Genomic DNA, 16131 nt, shown 5'->3' on the forward strand with positions numbered 1-16131 from the left:
TGAGCTGCAGGTTTGGATGTGGTGGTGGTGGTGGTGGTGACATGTCTACAGCTATTCTAACATTCTAGGATTTTCACAGTGGAAGTTACTAATCCTAACATTGTTCAGAACATTAGGTAGCATCCAAAGCTCTTTCTCTTCTTGCCCCAAAGACATCCTTCAAGAAAGGGAGCTCTGATATGAATCAGAAACTCAAGGAGTGACCTTAATGACAGAGGGTTTCTACAGGAGAAACAAAAAGATTTAAATAGAATTGATAAAACCAGGGAAGGGTTTATCTCTCTTTGCTTTTTGTTCTTTCTCTTTGGGGGCCAGTGGTTGGAATTTCTTCTCCGTGGGGCTGGTATTTTGGATGGGGCATGGATGTGTCCTTCTTCCACCCAGACTTCCTCATCTCTCCCTTTAACACTCACACAGAAACACACACACACACACTCATGACTAGGTGAATCTCAAGTAAAGAAGAATATGTAATTTGAAACTTAGCATATTGTTTTGATTTGGTTGAGTTCATCTTCCTTGTTTATTTCCTACTTAGCTCCCTACAGGACTAAGATGGGGGTGTAATCCTGGAGGAAAGGAAGCAAAGGGGGAGACTGTGGAAGCCTTGAGCTCAGAGAAGGCACACTTTTGATGGAACCAAGTTTACCAGCATTGAAATTAACAGGAAGTTGTTGAGAAGATCCCCTGGAGAAGGGATAGGCTACCCACTCCAGTCTTCTTGGGCTCCCCTTGTGGCTCAGCTGGTAAAGAATTTGCCTGTAATGCAGGAGACCTTGGTTTGATCCCTGGGTTGGGAAGATCCCCTAGAGAAGGGAAAGGCTACGCACTCCAGTATTCTGGCCTGGAAAATTTCATGGACTGTATAGTCCATGGGGTCGCAAAGAGTTGGACACGACTGAGTGACTTTCACTTTCACTGAAACAAAATCTAAAATAGTGGGAAAAGAAAAAGAAAAACAGTGAGAGAGAAAGACAGAAAGAAGGAAGGAAGGAAAGTGTTCATTTATCAGTCATGTCCTCTATACAAATAATCTTTGAAAATCTAACATGATGGTTGGAAATAGACTTGTGAATGATTATTTTAATCTCTCTTCCTTTTGGAGACTGCTAAAGTTTCATTGAAAACAAAATGAAATGAAACAACAACTTAAAGAGCTTTGTCCATACTCAGGGCAAAACTTGTTTTGTTTGGCCCACCCAACACAAGTGGATTTTTTGTTTTGATTTTTTAATGGCTAATATTTAAAACTTGAGAAATTTCAGATAAAAATATTTAGTTTGGGGATTCTACTAAAAATGGGAATTTCTAGCAAATAGGGACCCTAGTTCCGCCAGGGTACAGTTATCTGGAACTCTTCTCCAGCTGAATGTGCCGGGAATGGATTCATTCTCTGGTTTGCAGAGACCCTTACCATTCCTGAGAGCTTTTTCCCAGCAATGCACTCATTGGGGATCACTATGCTAGATATTAAAGGAATGACTAAGAACCATCTGTGAGTTATAACTTCAGATTTCAAGATTCACCATTTTACTGAAAAGGAAAGTGAAAGCTGTAGTTAAATGGTTTGTCTAAGGTTGTGTGGGCATTTAAATAGGCAAAGTTTTCTTAAATGTTTTCAGGTGAAACCTGGTAATACATTTTCTTCAGTCATAAAAGTTCTGCAAAAAAGTTATGTAATAAAAATCATCACCTATCCTATTCCAAACACCGTCACTTTTATGAAGACATCAGGTCACCAAATAGTCATTTCCTACTTAGGGAAAATAAGAGTCTTTCTCTAATAATTATTTTCTAAGGATTTAATCATTGACACTGCTTTTCAGACTATCTTTACAATCTATGGAAAGCCAAATCTGTAACATTTTAAAACCACTTGAATACGGACTCGACTCAGTTTATGTGAAGAAAAGGCTTAGGAGAAGAGTACTATTACTGGCTCCTTAGCATACAAATGCTCTTATGCATCTCTGAGTAGTGTTACATTTTTTGTTTAAAGTGTTTTGGCATTTTTAATATTTGGCAAAAATTTACAGTTGCTTTTAGTTATTTTTAGAGTCTATTTTCTCCATCCATCTTACTTACCTACCTACCTACAAGCCACAGCTAGCAATTAAGTTCATTAATATTTATAGATGGGAAACCAAGTTCAATCTTCTTATTTGGGGTTCATTCTTTCACTTATAAACCAATAAATATTTGTGTGTATACAGTCTGTATTTTATTTCAGACACTGTGCCAGATATTAAAGGAATAACTAAGTGTGGGTCATAATTTCAGATTTCAAGATTCACCATTTTGCTGAAAAGGAAAGTGAAAGCTGTAGCTAAACGGTTTGTCTAAGGTTGTATCATTAATTAAGGTGGAGCAAAGACGTGAACATTAGTCTATTGGATTTGGAAATCCTTGTTTTTTCCATTATGCTGCATTCCTTTCCTAAGTATTAGTTAATCACAGGCAATCAGCCGTAAATAATCACGACTTATAAGATGTAACTGGTCCATTATTTTCAACTTCTCTCTAATTGTCCCAGTTCTTGGATGTGAACTCTGGCAGACTCTAAGGGTCACTCTTCAGTAAAAGAAAGTACAATGGTCACTTTAAATCACACACTAAATCTCAATTCAAAAATCAGAATACCAGATGGAATATATGAATCAACATCTCCCCTCCTTCCCTCTCCCTATCCTTTGCTCCTCTGTCTCTCCATCCTCTCTCCTCCAGCGCAGAGCTGTCTGAATTCTGCAGTCTCGCCTGTGGGTACTTTTATATGTTTCATAAAATCTCCTCTTCTGGGCCCTTTGAACTTGAAGTGCTTGTACCTCTTGTATCCCAGCAAGTATCTCTGTTTCCCTGGAAGCATGATATTAAATACAAAACAAACAAAAACAAAGAAAACAAAAAATTAACTGAATATTATCACAAGTTGAAAGAGAGAGACCATGAAAGAAAGGAAAAAGTTATATTTTTATGTCTCCAATGGCACTTTTTTCCCTGATTTTTGAGTGTTTACTGGTTCCTGCAAATTCCATAGCTTGTCTTGTGTAGAGACTAGACAGAATGGCTGAGGTGGAAGCTGTGCGATCATGAGCAAGCATGGTGTTAGGTCAGACCATCGCACAAGCACGGTGTTAGGTCAGACCATCGCACAAGCACGGTGTTAGGTCAGACCATCGCACAAGCACGGTGTTAGGTCAGGCCTAAGATGGCAGTGCCTTGGACTAAGGTGGAAGCAGTATCGGTTTATTTCTGATAGAGATATATATCCTTCTAAATATACATACCTGTACTTATACATATATATGTGTATACACATAGAAAAGTTGTATTTGCAGGATTTTCTTGCCCCCTCGCTTCTATTCATATGGCAATTCATGTAATTCTTAAAGAGAAGGCTATTAAAAAATAGACTTTGGATAAATTAGATAGAACAGTCATTGCCAATTTGTATATTTAAAATTTTTTTTTAATTGAAATACGGTTGATTTGCAATGTTTCAGGTGTATAGAAAAGTGGTTCAGTTATTCATATATATGCTTGTGCTTAGTATTTAGTTGTTCAGTTGCGTCCAACTCTTTGCAGCCCCATGGACTATAGTCCACCAGGCTCCTCTGTCCATGGAATTCTCCAGGCAAGAATACTGGAGTGGGTTGCCATGCCCTGTTCATTCTTTTTTAGATTCTTTTCCATTATAGGTTATTACAAGATATTAAATATAATTCCTTGAACAAACAGTAGGTCCTTGTTGTTTATTTATTTTACATATAGTAGTGTTTATCTGTTAATCCCAAATTTCTAATTTATCTCCTCAACCCTTTTCCCCTTTGGTAGCCGTAAGTTTGCTTTCTATGTCTGTGAGTCTATTTCTGTTTCATAAATAAGTTCATCCATATCATTTTTTTAAGATCCCACACATAAGCAAATATCATATGGTATTTTTGCTTCTCTAACTTCAGGCATGGCCAACTTAAATGTAAAAATACTCTCTAAAACACTTTTCTGCTAAATCACAGTAGCAATTACACTCAGTAGGTGTTTTTTACTCAGCAAATCATTAACACCATGCTTTGTTATGGTTGATATTGGCATTTCTTGTAATGGATCATAAGTTCATATTAAATATGTAAATAGATTGAACACAATGTGTGAACAACCCTCCCAAGTACAACACCAACTCTTCTGAGACAAACATTATGTGTCTATTAAAAAAAACAATAGCTCTAACATGAAGAAAGACCTAAAATATTTGGATTTTAGAAAAGCTCATTTTGCTGAAAAGGAACCAAATTTCCCTCCTTATCTGGCCACTGCTGATTCTAAACATCAAGTCTTTAAAAAACTGGAATGAAATCTGTTGAGTTTCTATTTCTTATTCCTGGTAGGTCATGATCCATCCCAGACCTGTTTTGGGCATTGGCTCAGGTGCTCCTTACCTGGATGCTTCCCATGGGATTCTGTTTCTCAGGGAGCGAGTCAGTTATTACCATCAGCTAATAACTGCTGTTGAAGAAGAGGGTACGTGCTGAAGAGGTAGTGAAAGAAAGCAGAGGTTAAGCAGAGACTGCCCACAAGGAAAGTAATTGTGTACCTGCATTTTGGCTGGATCAAGAATTATAGCTGCTGTAATTAGCAGTGAATTTTTGTATTATGACTCGCCAGGCCCGTGCCTTCATTTATTTTTTTTTTTCCTTTTTCTTTTTTCCTTTTTCTTCCCTGAGACTTGTCCTAAAGAGAAAGTCAGGGTGGGAGTGGGGGGAATGAAGTGAGAATTAGATTAAAGCTGCCTTGCACTGCCGAATGCTGAGCCTACATGAGCTGCTGGATCAAGGGCCAGTGCTGGAAAATCTTTACTACAGTTGCTAAAAGTAAGCACAGCATCAGAATTTTGTCCTTCTCCAGTGCTAGCTGCTTTTAGTAAGGGTCATTGGTGGTGGGGTGGCCTCGCTGAAAAATCAAGGATAAAGAATAAATAACTGTAAGCCTTAGTGGCTCAAACAAATTATTTTCTGGTTGGCAGACTGAGTGCTAAGTGAGAGGCAGTGAGCTTGAACCTGAGAGTCTCGATTGGTGATCAGTGCCTGCCCTTCTCTGTGTCTGAAAAGCTTCCAACTAAAAACACATTATCGAGTTTGAGTAACACTTCTTGAGCCCACAGAAAGGCACAAAGAAAAGACAGTCAAGTACTTCGGGGGAAAAAAGAACCATGTCGTTTTCCAAACTTCTGTGTATTCTTGCTGTGGGACATAAAAGATGTAGCTTGGATGACTTCTTTATATACGGAAGAAATATTTTATACAACTCAGTCATTGCTTTAAGTTTTTTCTCATTAGTGGTATGGAATTTGATATGTCTTTTGTTCACCACACATTTTTAAAAGTTAGCAAATTCTAGACCATCAACCTCAAAAAAGCTTTTTTATATCTTCTTTACTGGAATTTCTTTTACTATATTTGTCATGCAAATATTTGAACTCTTTTACTGAAATGCTACATTTTCTATCGTTGGCTTCATATTTTCAAAGTAACTATTATCCTGAGATATATGAAATTTAAAGACAGAAAAGAACAGCCCTCCAGCTGAATTTCCACTTTCTGGATGGTAACTCTTATAAACAATGTCTGCTCCTTGGGCTGTTGGCAGCCACAGCCAAACTGTCAAGGAAGTACTTATGACAATTTCTTTTTTTCTAGAGCAAGTGCTGAAAACTTACAACCTCTTTGGGAATTTCACTTTTCTTCATGAAACTGTGAGGGAAGTCTGTTAAGTACTTTTAATTATAAGCTATTTCAAATGTTAAAAGTTTCTTTCTAGCACATAAAATTAGGAGACTGAAAAAATCTCTAGTCACTCTAAACAATGGTAAGCAATTTTTTTCTTAAGCTAAAAAAGGGACATAAAAACTGAGATACTTACAATGGAATCATAATGACATCAATAATACTGACTACAATTATCACTTACTTACTGAGTGTTTATTATGTTTGGGACACTAGTCTCTATACCTTACATGTACCAAAGTTACATTTAACTTTCTCTGCAAAGTCCTAAGAGGAAAATAAAATCATTCTCAGTCTGAAACACAGAAAGTTAAAGAAATTGGTCCTAAGTCATATTACTAGTGTCTTAGTCTGTGTGGGCTGCTATAACAAAACACCATAAACTAGGCAGCTTATAAATAAAAGACATTTATTTCTCACATTACCAAGGCCAGGAAGTCCAAGATCAAGGAACTGGCAGATTCGATGCCTGAAGAAGGCCAGCTTCTTGGTTCATAGTTGGTCATTTTCTTGTTATAACCTCACAGCTAAAGGGATAGGGGAGCTCTCTGGGATCTCTTTTATAAAGGCACTAATAAAGCACCTTCTAAAGGCCTCAAATCCTAGATTGTAGGATTTTGTTTCAACATTGTAAATTAAGTTTCAACATATGAATTTTGGAGGGACATAAATTTTTGGTCATTAGCTGCTGGTATGTGGTAGCCCACACATGTAGCCCAGATCCACATACATAAGCATTAGTTTTATGTAGTTATATATTTCATGGTAAATGATAAATTTCCTTACTTCCTGAAGTTTAGAAATTCTGAAAAAATAGTAACTGCTACATTTGGGAAAATACAAAAACTCAAGATTTTCTACAACTCTACGGAAAATATCTTAATTTATCAAGATTAATTTGGATTCTGAACCAACATTATCTTTAAAATACTAATGACTGAGTACATCAGTAGACCACAAATGGGGCATCGTGGGTTCAAGGTAATGAAAAACAAAACTATTAAGAAAATATCCATAAGTGGAGAAATAGTTGAAAAACAGTGGCAGATCAATACCATGAAATCTTATGTAACCACTAAAAGAATTGATTAGGAGGGAGTTTCAAAGTATATTAACTGTGAAAGCAAAATTCACAGAAGCATTTATAATATTATCTCTTTGTAAGCCTAATGATGTCAAATTCTCCTATATATCTATGACTGTGTTTGGTTGGGTGAGTGGGTGCATGTTTGCATTTGCCGGTATTCATGTCAGCATAGAGAAATTTGAGGAAAGATAACTGTTAAAATTGGTTCTCTGAGAACAGTGAATGGGGTCTAAGGTTAGTCCTGGATGTGTGGGGAGGTGTGTTTGTGCAGAATGAGAGGGAGAAAAATAAAGAAAAAGAGTATAGCTGTATAGAAGGATGCATAAATGATCATTATAATAGTAATAGTTATAATGGGATCACAGGCTTAGCTATCAAGAACCATGGGTACTGATGCCAGTTTTGACAATGGCTCGCTATGGCACCATGGAAGTTATTCTTTCTATTGATCAGCTTGCTCATCTATAACATGGAAATAGTTATAGAGTTTTGACCTATTTTGCAGAGTTATTATGATGATAAATGATATGTGTCAGCGTGTTTTGAAAAACCTAAGGACTATGCTTACATAATACAGCACTAAATACTATATGTCCATTTTGATACTGACAGTAGAAACTAGAAAGAAAAAATAGGTCTTCTATTTAGATACTGTGGTTGCCAATTTTTTTCCTTGTGTTGCTTTGTGTTAAAACTAGTGCAAGTTCTAGTCCTGGAAACACAATAGTGCCTTGAGCAGGAATGATGCTTATCACTGAATAAGAAACTATACAAAGTTTTAAATATCCAAATGTACTCAGAATAAAAAAGTGACTTATCAGTATTATTATTATTCTATTTTTATTCTAATATTATAGTTAGAATTTTGGATTAATTATCATCAAATCTACTCCCTCAAATGAAAAAGTATCTTTTTATGTAATAAGGAAGTATATCTCTTCTGTTAACACTTTAAAAAATGGTCAAAGTGAACATTTGGTCACTGAGTATCAAAATGATGGGCCATTTTACAGATAAGCTCATTTTTTGTCATTGGTGTCATCTTTTATCCACAGAAGATATAATATATTTGTAATCTGCATCTATTCAATATATTCAATGTATCTGCATCTATTCAATATATGTCTTTCCATCATCTGCCTATATTTAGTGTATGAAACAGGAAAGACAGGATACAGGATGCAATCCAAGAGATAGTAAAAGGTCAAAGCTGTGAACTGTGTGTGAGGACATTTGGACCAGATTGGATCAGGTCAGAAAGGTTCAAGAAGAGATTTCTTTAAGAAGATGAATATGTAACAGTCCTAAAAACCATGATGATCAAAAGTTTGGATTTTAATTAATCAGAAGTAGTGAAAAGTACTGAAAAACTAGGCAAATTAAAAATAAGACAATCATGAGCCCCAGGAAAGTTAGAATATTATGCAGAAAGGTAAACTAATTCATGATGTACAAATGCTTTAGTTGTGAATATAATTTTGTAGAGTCACAATGTAAATTCAGGATAGTTTTCCATTTTCACTATTATGCTGTGAATTTTTGAGATGATGGAGCACAGGGAAAATGATGTATCTGCGGTATGTTAGGTGGGGAAGAGGTATTGTTAGTGAAAAAAAAACAAACCTAAATCATAAGCTCCCTAGTGGGAAATCAATAGAAGATGGTGCTAGTGGTAAAGAACACATCTGCCAATGCAGGAGATGTAAAAGAAGTGAGTTCAGTCCCTTGGTCAGGAAGATCCCCTGGAGGAGGGCATGGCAACCCACTCCAGTATTTTTGCCTGGAGAATCCCATGGACAGAGGAGCCTGACAGGCTATGGTTCATAGGGTTACAAAGAGTTGAACTTGACTGAAGAGACTTAGCACACAGGCATAGCTGAAAAAGCAGAGTAAGAAGAGAATACCATTTAGAGATAGGAAGGTGTTTGACAAAAAAAATCAACTAAAAGAGTTGACAGAGTTTCCCTCTGGGATGCAGACATTGAAAAAGAAGAGCAAGAGTCTGCTGATTTTATTTTGCTTTGTTTTCTTAGTGTTATTTTACACTTTATGCATATATAAAACTCTGTTAAAAATAAAAAATAATAATTAGGGACCTCCCTGGTGGTCCAGAGGTTAAGACTCTGCACCTCCATTCCAGGGACATGGCTTGCATCCCTGGTCAGGGAATTAAGATCCTGCATGCCCTGCAGTAAAAAAAATTAATAATAATAAATAATATTAATTTAAATCATTTGCAACCCACATGATGCAGTAAAGATTTTGCATTGAATTTTCCATAATCTTTTTGTGATTCATTGGTGGCAAAAAATGATCTGTGTCAGTCTTCAAAGACATTTATACCACAGAGAAAACATTTGGGAAGATATACTTGTACACGAAATTATATTTGGGATATAGGCAAGTAGGAATTCACTGGACCTTGCCTTACTTCTCCATAATTGTGGGATTTCAGAGCAGAAAGTATCCTTAAAAAGTCATCTCATTTAATCCTTTCTTTTAAAGGGTAAAGAACGTGAAACTCGGCTTAAGAAATAAGGCCAAGTGAAGCATGTTTTTTAACTTAGTTCACTTGCATAAGAACAAATAGATTTTGTTGACAAATAAATATTTAAATGCTGTCCTGATGGCTCAGAAGTAGAAAATCCCCCTGCCAAGAAGGAGACATCAGTTTAATCCCTGGGTCAGGAAGATCCCCTGAAGAAGGAAATGACAACCCACTCCAGTATTCTTTCCTGGAAAATCCCAAGGACAGAGGAGCCTAGCGGGCTGCAGTCCTTGGGGTCGCAAAGAGTTGGACACAACTTGGTGACTGAGCACTCACACAAATATTTAAATAACCTAGTATTTTTGAGGTCAAATATACATAGATTTAAGATAGGCAAAACATGTTTTCATTATCTAATGTTTGCCATTGTTGCCTTTTGCAATGAATCCATTTTTTAAAATAATTTTTATGCTTGAATCCAGATGATGACATAAGGGAGAAAGTTTGAGGATATTTCCGAGTACAATTTAGGGAAATACGTGGGCATGGGTAAATGGGTAATCTTAATTTCTAATAAATGAACAGTCAACTTGAAGTAATCGTCACTAAATTTTCTCTGTTTTGGAAACACCATCTTGATCAGATGAATTTCACATATGGATTCAGTGAAAATCATCTTAATGCAAATATGAAATAGTACCTCTTTCTCACTCTCTTTGATCTGTTTCTTCCTCATTAAGTTACATTTCAACATCAGTATTTTCTGTATGTAACTGATGGTCCATTATAGATACACATTAAAATAAAAATGGCAAAGAATAAGCATAATTTGAAACTGCATAATGTTCAAAACCAGCACAGTGGCTGGCAGTGCTCAGTGGAGTGGTAAACTGAGCAACTAAATTGTGAACATACAAATCTGGTTTTCCAGTAGCTGAATGTGTTCGGTCTCTCAAAATTTTCCATTGTGGAGGCATAAAATATTTTGAAAATTATTATTTTTTTTAGTTAAAAAATAGAAACAAAACAGATGCCTAACTGCCAATAATGGTGTGAACCCTGTGGAAACATGCCTGTTAACTGCTGTGAGTTGTGGAATCACCATTCTTGCACTATGCTCTAGGGCTCTGAGTGAGTGTATGTGTTTTTTAAACACTTTCGGAAATCATACTCAGTTTTTTATTCAATTGTATAATATGCCTATTCCAATCATAAATATTTTTTGCTAGTATAATATGTTTTTTTATAAAATATTTCATTGAATAAAAGTTGCTGGTTTGTATCCTTCTTAGAAATTGCTTGATTACAAAGAATGGAAACAGACTCAAGCTGCATTGGGAAAGGGCGATTTGTGGCGGGCTACAGCGAAATCTCATGGAATACTATGGAGGTTAAGTCAGTAGTAAAGAATCCACTTGTAAAGGCAGGAGACACAGGAGATGCGGATTCTATTTCAGGGTAGGGAAGATGCCCTGAAGAAGGAAATGGCAACCCACTCCAGTATTTTTGCCTGGAAAATCCCATGGCCAGAGGAACCTGGTGGGCTACAGCCCATGGAGTCACAAAGAGTCAGACACGACTGAGCACACACACACTATTCAGAATGAACAGCAGGGTGAAAAGCAGACTCCATCTCCTTTGCTTCTGCCCTCTTTCTCTTTCTGGTAGCAGACTGTGGGTTTGGATTCAGACTGAACATCTCTCTCATGCTTCCTCTGTGTGCAGACCAAGATCCTCACTAAGGTCCTTAACAGCATCTGGAGCCTTGCCGTTCGCGTGATTTGGGTTGTCAGAGATCCAACTCTTATCTACTCTGGGCCAACTTTATTGCTTCAGGCCTTACTAGGTACATTCTCGCTGTGTGACTTCATATTATGGAGAAAGAATCTTCTTGGAAGCTGGGAACCATGATCTAGCGCGTTTTAAAATTACTCCGTGTTGAATGTGCTGTACAGGTGAGTGGGAATGTGGTTCTAGAACCTGCAGTACAATTCCCCCTGAACTTGATCTCTTAAGAATAGAGAGAATGAATTATAGGCAGGGCAGGCAAACTGACTGACTTAATTACTCTTTAGCCCCAGGCTTCCTCCCTCTTCTTGAACGTTAACCTTTGAACAGCATCCATCACATTGCATTTATCTGCCCATCTTTGTTTCAGTAGCTTCCTTTCTCTCCACTTTATACTACTTTGTTTTCCAAGGTGAGGCAATATTTACCTACTATGAAAGGAAGGGAATTTTGCACTTTTTTCATATATATCACCTTAGTGAACTGAGCTCAAATGGGATATTCTAATTTCAGAGATCATTTTTACATGTTATTATGTGTCTAAGAATATTTTAAAGTTCTTCATCCTTAGTTGTATGACTCTTATCCATCAATTTTATTTTATTAATTCTACCTTTCGTATGTTCAGCATCCCTAGTTTCACTTCTAGCTACAATTCACTCCCAGTTAATTTTAAATTAAGTTTTAAAAATTTAAGCTGTCCCTGTGAACATTTAGAGAAAGCAAATAACAACAAAGCAAAACAGGGAGAGGAATGAGGATAGATGTAGGGCTGGGAGAAGAGAGGACCGTGCTAGAGGAAATCAAGGAAACTGAGAAAGAACAGTGTGACATAGTGTGAAGTGAGGAGAGTTTTCAAATTGAAAGACAAAAGGAATCAATACAGAGACCAAGTAGAGTTAGGAGTGAGGAATACTCACTGGAAAAATACGGTGAAGCTAGTTTGTCCATATTTTAATGGTTTGAAATTGTTAGGGGAAGCACACCATTGAAACCGCCCACTCTGGTCAGGCACCATAGTAACCATTCGCATGAGTTGTTTTATGACAGGAGATCCTGTTAAAGAATATGGAACTAATAAGCCGCTACCAACCGGAAGAGTTCGGGAAAGATCAAAAGGAGACACCACGGGTCCGTCCACTTCCCAGAATCCCTCTTGCTAGCATCCATCTTGGCTGAGCGATGCGTGCGCCACCAGAAAAGACTCTGAATTAGAATGATTGGCCAAAGACCACCCGGAAACTAATCCCATCACTATAAAACCCGAGACTGCGAGCCACATGGCAGAGCTGTTCTCTTGGGTTCCCTTACCCTACTGTTCTCCACCCGGATGCCCTTTCCCAATAAAATCTCTTGCTTTGTCAGCACATGTGTTTCCTCTGACAATTCATTTCCGAGTGTTAGACAAGAGCCCAGTTTTGGGCCCTGGAAGGGGTCCCCCTTCCTGCAACAAAATGAAAGTTGATAGAAACTTCTTTCTAAATTTATTTTTGCACTAGGTCTTTACTGCTGAACACAAGTTTTCTCTAGTTGTTACAAGCGGGGTCTACTCTCTAATTGCGGTATACGGGCTTCTCATTGCAGTGGCTTCTCTCGTGTTACAGCGCACAGGCTGTAGAATGTCCCTTACATTGGCAGGCAAATTCTTAACCACTGGACCACCAAGGAATTCTGATAGTATCTTTTATAAAGCAATATGACAGTACAATGATTCTGGGTGATTTTCATTACAGAAAAGCCTATTTGCTTGGCAACTACGGGAAATTGTTAAAATTTGAGATTGTAATTTTTTATATATAATGGGACAGAAAGCAAAGCTTAAAGGAGCAACTTGGGACTGAATGGAGAAGAAATAGAAACTTTGAGAAACTGCCATTTGGTTATAGAAACATGGCTATGAATACAGAGGAGTGGCGTCCTAACAGAAGGTAGGTTGTGGTAAAGACAGGAGGTGGACTACAGTAAAAGTCTGATCAAGTATAGGAAAATGCATGCTTCAAAGCTGAGGGGAAAAGTCAGAGTAGACAAAGAGATTGGCGATGCCAGAGTGAGAGAGAGGATGATAGGTACCTTAGGGAAAGAAGGTGTAGTCAAAACAACAGGCAGTTCATTCATTCAGCCATTCAATGCATATTTATTGAATGGGCTAAGTGCTGAAAAAGAAGCATTTAACAAAGCGTATACAAAGCAAATATACTTCCTACTTTCACTGAGCATAGAGTGCAGTGTGGGAGACAGAGGTTACGCAAATGAACACATAATCACCAACTGGATTAAGGGATTCATAGGAAGTGCACAGGGTGTTGAAAGAGAAATAGGAAAGCAGGGATCAAGGAAGACTACGCTATGGCAGGGTGTTTGAACTGAAACATAAAGGGTAAGCAGAAGCTAACTAAACCAACAGAAGAGAAAGACGGTGACAAGAGTATCTTGGAAAGAAGGGGAAACAAGTGTAAAAGCCCTGGGGAAGGAAAGAATTTGATGTCTGATGGAACTGAGCCTCAGTATCCTTCTCTATAAAGTGAGGATAATGTCACTGATCTTATGCAGCATACGTGCATGAGTGTGTACTAAGTCGCTTTAGGCTTGTCCGTCTCTGTGCGAGCCTATGGACTGTAGGCCACCAGGTTCCTCTGTCCATGGAATTCTCCAGGCAGGAATACTGGAGTGGGTTGCCATGCCCTCCTCCAAGGGATCTTCCCGACCCAAGGATCAAACCTGTCTCTCTTACATCTCCTGCATTAGCAGGAGGGTTCTTTACCACTAGCACCACCTGGGAAGCACACATATTGATGAGTATTTCTGAGGTTATGTTACAGTAAGAAAGAATCCTCAAATCTGAATGACTTACAGTAGAGGTTTGCTTCTAGTTCTCTTTACACGTTGACTTTTCTTATTCTGGAGTCTAGACTAAAAGTTTGCTCCTGTGTGGGACATACCTTCATGACAGGAGGAAAGCGAGAGAGCTGGCAGAAATATATATCACGCCAAATAAAACTTCTGCTTAGCACTGTTTACAATAGCCAGGACATGGAAGCAACCTAGATGTCCATCAGCAGATGAATGGATAAGGAAGCTGTGGTACATATACACAATGGAATATTACTCAGCCATTAAAAAAAATACATTTGAACCGGTTCTACTGAGATGGATGAAACTGGAGCCCATTATACAGAGTGAAGTAAGCCAGAAAGAAAAACAACAATACAGTATACTAATGCATATATATGGAATCTGAAAGATGGTAACGATAACCCTATATGCGGGACAGAATGAGAGACACAGATGCATGGAACAATTTTATGGACTCTGAGGGAGAAGGTGAGGGTGGGACGTTCTGGGAGAATGGCATTGAGACATGTGTATTGTCATATGTGAAACAGAGCACCATTCCATGTTCGATGCATGTGACAAGGGCTCGGGGCCGGGGCAGTGGGATGATCCAGAGGGATGGGAGGGGGAGGGAGGTGGGTGGGGGGTTCGGGAAGGGGAACACATGTAAACCCATGGCTGATTCTTGTCAATGTATGGCAAAAACTATTACAATATTGTAAAGTAATTAGCCCCCAAGTAAAATAAATAAATTTATTAAAAAAAAAAAAAAAAAAAAAACTTCTGCTTAAAATCGTCACCCTACTACACTGTTCATGTTGCTGGCCGGAGCAAGTCACATGACCAACCTTGATGTCAGTGGTACAAGGAAGTGTACCCCACTTGCAAGAAGACACGTTAAGTCACATAGTAATAAATGGGAGTGTATAATTTTCCTGTAAGAAAGAGGGGAGCTAAACTTGTGGCCACTGCTGTGATCTACTATGTTGCCCATCCGTGTCCAACTGTTTGCAACCCCCTCTGTCCATGGGATTCTCTAGGCAAGAATACTGGAGTGAGTTGCCATTGTCTTCTCTAGGGGATCTTCCTGACCCAAGGACAAACCTGGGTATCCTTTATTGCAAGCAGATTCTTTACTGTCTGAGGAAGTCCATGATCTACTACAACATAGACTAAATATATAATACTATAGAAAGACATTGTACTTGGTGTTTATTTCACCATGGTTACAGTTATGAGTTCATTTTTTCTTACTTGTAATGCCTTCAGGTAAATCTTAGAGCTTTGAAATAAAGTGCTGATTATAAAATGAACCACTGGCAATTACTCTTTCCTCTTGACTCAGAGAAAGTTTGGCCATCAGTTTGCATCATTAAACATATATTAAATATATTTGGACTTACATAAAAATATTTGGACTTCTCCTTGGAAGAAAAGCTATGACCAACCTAGACAGCATATTAAAAAGCAGAGACATTACTTTGCCAACAAAGGTTCATCTAGTCAAAACTATGGTTTTTCCAGTGGTCATGTATGTATGTGAGAGTTGGACTATAAAGAAAGCTGAGCACTGAAGAACTGATACTTTTGAACTATGGTGTGGAAGACTCTTGAGAGTGCCTTGGACTGCAAGGAGATCCAGTCAGTCCATCCTAAAGGAGATCAGTGCTGAATATTCATCGGAAGGACTGATGTTGAAACTGAAACTCCAATACTTTGATCACCTGATGTGAAGAACTGACTCATTGGAAAAGACCCTGATGCTGGGAAAGATTGAGGGCAGGAGGAGAAGGGGACAACAGAGGATGAGATGGTTGGATGGCATCACTGACTAGATGGACATGAGTATGGGTTAACTCCAGGAGTTGGTGATGGACAGGGAGGCCTGGTGTGCTGTGGTTCATACTGGGATTCTAGATTTTATTTTATATATTCCATAATAATGTGGTTCATATCAATGTAAACATCATGTGATTCTCAAAGACAGTAGTTAATTTCTTTTTGCTGATTTGTAATTTCAGAAATATTTCTCCCAGCAATCTTGATTCCAGCTCGTGTTTCTTCCAGCCCAGCATTTCTCATGATGTACTCTGCATATAAGTTAAATAAGCAGGGTGACAATATACAGCCTTGATGTCCTCCTTTTCCTATTTGGAACC

General features: G+C 38.0%; 1 long non-coding RNA gene across 1 annotated transcript in view; it reads right to left on the minus strand.

Annotated features, from left to right (window-relative positions):
• Positions 1-1787: 1787 nt before the first annotated feature.
• Positions 1788-16131, minus strand: part of LOC145521322 (uncharacterized) — a 61766-nt gene continuing 47422 nt past the window's right edge. Inside the window, exons 2-3 of the long non-coding RNA XR_014065319.1 lie at positions 4589-4725; positions 1788-2853 (exon numbers count right to left, since the gene is read on the minus strand). This is a non-coding gene — a long non-coding RNA (uncharacterized LOC145521322). The remainder of the gene's footprint in view (positions 2854-4588; positions 4726-16131) is intronic.

Source organism: Giraffa tippelskirchi, chromosome 1 (genome assembly GCF_054371585.1).
Source record: "Giraffa tippelskirchi isolate mGirTip1 chromosome 1, T2T-mGirTip1v1.2.pri, whole genome shotgun sequence".
NCBI classification, from domain to species: Eukaryota; Metazoa; Chordata; class Mammalia; order Artiodactyla; family Giraffidae; genus Giraffa; species Giraffa tippelskirchi.